The sequence below is a fragment of the Nilaparvata lugens genome, chromosome 5 (assembly GCF_014356525.2).
Source record: "Nilaparvata lugens isolate BPH chromosome 5, ASM1435652v1, whole genome shotgun sequence".
Lineage (NCBI taxonomy): Eukaryota > Metazoa > Arthropoda > Insecta > Hemiptera > Delphacidae > Nilaparvata > Nilaparvata lugens.
The window spans coordinates 50,987,629-50,993,519 of record NC_052508.1 but is presented as its reverse complement, the minus strand read 5'-3'; positions in this window follow the sequence as shown (position 1 = coordinate 50,993,519).

Here is a 5,891-nt window from a genome sequence, read left to right as displayed (position 1 = left end):
TCCTTTGTGCTGGCTTTCTGGTCGCAGCCGGATCGTGGTGTTCCGCTCACAAAACGGAATCTGCTCCCCGGCAGAATGCCATAGCAGCCTGGCAGTGCGTGTTGCTTTCCCTAGTGCCGGACACGCTCACACCAAGGCAAACAGCACTCTGTCTGGCTCTATTGATTGCCACAAGCCCCAATTCAATATGGCCGACTCCGAAACAAGCCGGCCGGCGTCTTGCCGGTTGCGTTGCTATTTCAAATACCATCCACCTATCACTCTATCAGTTCTTCATAAATAATCTGACGCATTTCGATTAATTTTTTGTTAAAATTTTAATTATTATAACGCCGTAACTGTAGATTGCTGTTTTTATAAAATAAAAAACTTGTTTTTTAGCTTGCAAGAATATACCCAACACTTCTAAATTTTGTTTAATTCATTCTAATTTGGTATTTTGATCGATTTTTCATTCCACCTTCCGCTATCATAAAGCCGTACCTGTAGCTTACAGTTATTTATAACAATAAATTACAGTATTTATAACAATGAAGAAGATTCGTTCGTCAACAAAAATATGCAGAAGTTATCTTGGCTGAATAATGTAGTTTTTTTGCAAAAAATTGAGAGAGATTGGATCATGACCTTGCAAATTGTGTCGAATTTTTTTAAGTAGGATGTACATCTAAATTAGTTTTAATAAAAACCCTATCAATCACACTATTCTTAGTGTTATTTTTAGTTAGCAAGAATGTATTTTGGGTTATGCTACATACATAACTTACAATTTGAAAGAACTTATTCCATCTATCCATCTAATTATTTTTTTTCTATAGAATGTCTGATTTATTCAATAATTGTTTCTTTCATCAAACATATTTTTTCAAAAGAATAATATTATTACATTTCATATGGATAATTATTAATAAGACATAGGTACCTATTTTAATACATTATGTTAATGTAGTACCTTTATTTTTGTGACACTTCATAAAATTAATCTCAATAGGTTATCTACTGTATGTGAATTATTAAAGAAGTAGTAAATAATATTTCAATGAGTATCTTGAAGCCGCCTCAACCTCTGATATTGAATCAAGTTTTATTTATTTATTATCTACTTTTAATTGACAGGGCTTCTGAAGAACAGTTTATTACTCAATATAAAATTACTATAATACTCTTAATAGAGTGACTGTATCCAGAGTCAGAGGTAAACGCCTAAAACTTGGGGGTTTTCAGGGGTGAAGCTGCCCTCTAGCATGTCAACAAATTTCAGATTCGAATTCAGAGCTTCAAAATATATACAGTAGCTATCAGAAAACCGTTAAGAAAAATTATTTTGGTGCTCTTTCCTGGTTATCGAATTATTGGTCTGTTTAGTTCCTTGCCTGTTTTTATTTTTTGCAGAGGGTGATGTTCACTTGAGCTCCAAGCTTGTGCGTGGGTTATGTATGGGGATGATGAGAGATGAGTGGACCCAAACGAACCAATAGCCATAGAACTTTGGGTGGGCTTTAAACCACCGGGAAGGGATTTTTAAAGTAATATATTTTGTATATTGTTTTTGTTTTAAAGCATGTTTGTAACATCGTTATCGAATTCAACTTGGAATCGAGTTTCGCAAAAACACGAACACCTGTGTTACCGTACCTGTGTTACCTGTGTTACTCTACTCAGATTAGACATTAGACCAGTGGCGAAGGAGAGCGGAATTTTAATTATTATAACATGCTCTCTTGCTAATTTACTCATAGAAGTAGTAGACTATGCAATTAACAATAGCCTAATTTTCAAATAATTGATTAAACTAATTTATTAGAACAGCAGAATAAACTGCTCCTTCTCCAGCTAATCCAATATAACGTTTTAATTACTCAGGGATATAAAAATAGTCTACCATGTCCGGTACAGTACCAAATTCCAAATTTTAGAGCCTGAATACGGTACTACGAAATATTCAGTTTTTACCATCAGCAGTATCAGAACGTCCAGGACTATAAGTACGCAGTATGAGATAATGAAAATATCAATAATTTTTGGGTGTGGTTGCCAGGGAAAAGTGGGAAGCTAGAGCCCCCTCACCCCCTCTTAAAATAATTATTCAATCCCAGGCATATTGCAAGCTTGGCGCTCGCGCCTCTGGCCTCACCCCGTCGCAGTAAGACGAGGTCAGTTTTCTGCTTCTGCTTCTGCATGGCTGGGGCTGGGGATGCTGTCCGTGTCGCTGCTACATAAATCAATAATCAAGTTTCCAGACTCAACTATTGATCTCATCTCTCAGTCTACACAGCCTCAGCCTCCCTCAACTCCTATAGTTTTATTCACTTCAAACTGTAGGCATAGGTAGGCAATTGTTAGGCCTAGGCCTAATAATTGATTACTTTAAATATGTAGAAAAACTGCAATTTTGCTGAATCAGTTGAGGTCCTTTCAGTCAAGTCAAAATATGGTTTTGAAGGAATTGTAGATCTAATAGAATAATATTCACAGCTGAGTAGAGGCTACTATAGTGAGGTCCATTTTATAATGACAGTATTTGATCAACTTTGGTTTTGCTATCCTTGTCTATCATTCGACAAAAACGGTGGTACTATCCTTTTCTAGGTCCACAACGATGACAATTATGTTTTTTACAGTGTAGAAATATAATTAGTTAATGCAGAGAATCGGCAACGCTATTCTTCTATCTTTATTCACTGCCATTATAACGTGGACCACAGTATAGACATTGTACCTGAGAATACATTGTACTCATACATATTGGTATGAATTGAATCTCACGGTAGTTAACCGCAAGAAAATAGACTTATGGAAATTGGAACAGATGATTACCTTCTCACACTCCCTCCCCACACGCACCATTAGATTGTCAATTCGTCTGGTGTATTATAAAAATGTTGATTAATTATCATTTATAATAAAGTGTGGACAACATTGATAAACTCTTATTTGGTAACGTTGCATTCATCTGTTCCAATTTCCATCAGACTATTTTCGTGCGATTGACGATAACTATAACACCATGCTTCAGTGTTATAAAAATTATTTGAATAATATGATACAAATCTATAAATTATACTATTTGAAATGAAATGAAAAAATTCTTTATTAGGTGGATTTTATATTTGAATTTTTTTATATAATTTTTCATAAATATATTTGATAAATTAAAATTTGTAAATATAATCGTATTCATCCTTCCAATAATTAATTTGTTTAAATGTATTAATTCCTAATTCAAATTTGTTTCAAATAATGAATTTGAAGTTATACAATTCCAAATATTTAAATAATCATGTGAAGCTAATAAGTCACCTTAAACTTGACACTAAAGCTGCTATAACAATATTGAAGAAATAAATGAAAAAGTCAAATAATTCATCAAATTAATGCTCTAAAATCTATGATGAGCATTCACTTTTACGATATGTTAAAGTGTTAAAATCCCTAAAGAACAAAAAATTGGATGAAAAATCATAATTTCACAAGATCGGATATCTTGAAAACTGTTGGAGATATCACAAACGACAAAACTAAACGACGAAAATTTATTAAGCCTCATTTTTTGTATGGTTATTCATTGCTGTGCAACGAATTGTTCACGAAAAATATAAGCGTGTATGGAAAAACAAAAAAATGTAACTTTTAAAATAATTTGTAAAATTTACAAATTTTAATCTGGACCCATCTTTTGAATACCACCTAGACAGACCCCCAGAACATTGCATACCGGACCTAAATTGAAAAACAGAACTGCCAATTGAAATAGTTAGAGGTGAATCTCACTATAGTAAGTAAAACACTTTTAAATAACAATGTATAGAACTCCTCTAAGGAAATTCTACAAGTAAGTTGATAGTGTACTCTATGTAAGAGTTAATAATGACTCTATGAGTTGAAGAGTACTCTATGAGAGTACCTTCTCATGTGATAAATGTCATATCATCACAGAGCTGCAGTACTAAAGTAGAATATAATAATAATATTGCTGCAGTGCTACCGTAATTTACAGTAAGTACATCATTCTTGTTACCATGGAAACATTGATCGTAGTCAGCAGAGGCTGCATAATTCCAGGAAATTGCTGGATTATATTGAATTTCAACTCCAGCCCGCACCAACGAAAAATGGATGCCCCTCACTACACGAGGATTCCAGTGTATGGAATTTTCTCTTCTGGTTGGAACCTTTTCTAAATGAACACTTTTTAAAACTTCTAGCAAAGATTACTTCTATTAATTATTTTATTTATATTACTACTCTTCTATTTTAAAATATTACTTGAAGCTGATATCAGTTTTCTAGAATCACTTATAAATACCTAGGCCTATACAAACAAATCTTGGACAATATCTATAGAACTATGACATTTCGATACAACACCTAATTATAATATTTCAAAAATAAAGTTTCAGAGTTTTCACGTCGAAAGAGGAAAACATATACTGTACTGTAGATTGTTTTCATTCCTTTGTGAGTTTTATTTTGTTAGTCTACTAATTTACAAACAAATAAATGAACACCAATTTGTAAAATATACGTTTAATATTTTGTTTATTCTTTAATCCTAATAAGGTAAAAGCTTCAATCTGAAGGCATGGAAAATCTATAAACCTTGAAAAATTGTTTTGATTATTGTCGGTACTATAGCAGTATTGAGTATCATGGCACAAGCGTTTAGATGTTTTGAGATTGATTGTCTCTTGATTGATTGGTTTATTATTCCATGTATGTTTTTCATTATAATATTTTTTTGATGATGAGCTATGTGCCACTTCTTTATTTTGGTTAACGAAGTAACGAAAAATATCAGTAGTTTCAATTCCCGAGTGTAAAATTCTACTTATTTCAGTTACACACTATTTTATTAAAAATTGTTCATAAGTTTTGAATGAATAAAAACTTTTTATAAAAACATTTCAAAAAGCGTAAGTGGAGAGAATCTGTTTTTATTGAAGGGTGCTACAATTCCCAAGGGTATTTTAGTTCCCGTAGCGGAGCTCGGGTGTCCTACTAGTGATTTATAAATTTATAAAAATAGTTTCATTCCATAATTGACTTCTGCTAATCGATAAATTACACTCTTACGGTATTAGAAATAATTTGTAATAAATGTTGTATGAAGAAGAACCTTAGCTTATTTGAACAGTTCGTTATGAAAGTTTAAAAATATTCCATATAATTATACGGTGATAAAAAAAGAAATGAAAATCCACATTAGAATTATTAATGTAACTTCACAAAAGCTTTACATTCCATAAAAAGGTGGGCGTCAAAGTATAGAATAAAACAATCTCAAGTTTTCTCTGATAAGAGCGCTTCAATACTAAAAATATCGTTAATCTAAACGGTCTGAAGAAGCATTTCAATACAGAAGTTTCGTTAATACGAGCAGAGTATATAAAAGCGATCTTATCTCGATCTCATGAATGGGTGTTTGAAAGAGTGATGAGAGAGCTGAGAGCTGTATAGTAGGCCGCCCGGCCAGAGCAGAGAACCTTTGCCTGTGACCCTGCGAAAAACAAGTGAAAGATGACATAGAACTAAGCGCCCTGCCATTGGAAAGAAAGTGTGTGTGATGGAGGAATTTGTCTTGACGGTCCAGTGACTATAGAATGTTGTTATAAGGAGGAAGAAAACACGGGAAACGTAGCAAACGAATTCGAGTTGTTGGCAGTGAATAGAAGTAGGCTAGATGATGCTCGCTACGAAAAGGAACCGCAGATAAAAAAGGGGAAGGCTTGGCCTGGCTTTGGTGGGGTGCGGATGAGGGGAAGCAAAGGAGGAACAGGAACACGACTGACTACAAAGCAAAGGAGGCGACACAACAACGTTTTGGCGCGCTTTTCGGAGAGAGAGAGAGAGAGAGAGAGAGAGTTTGGTGGGAAAAGAAAAATGGGAATTGT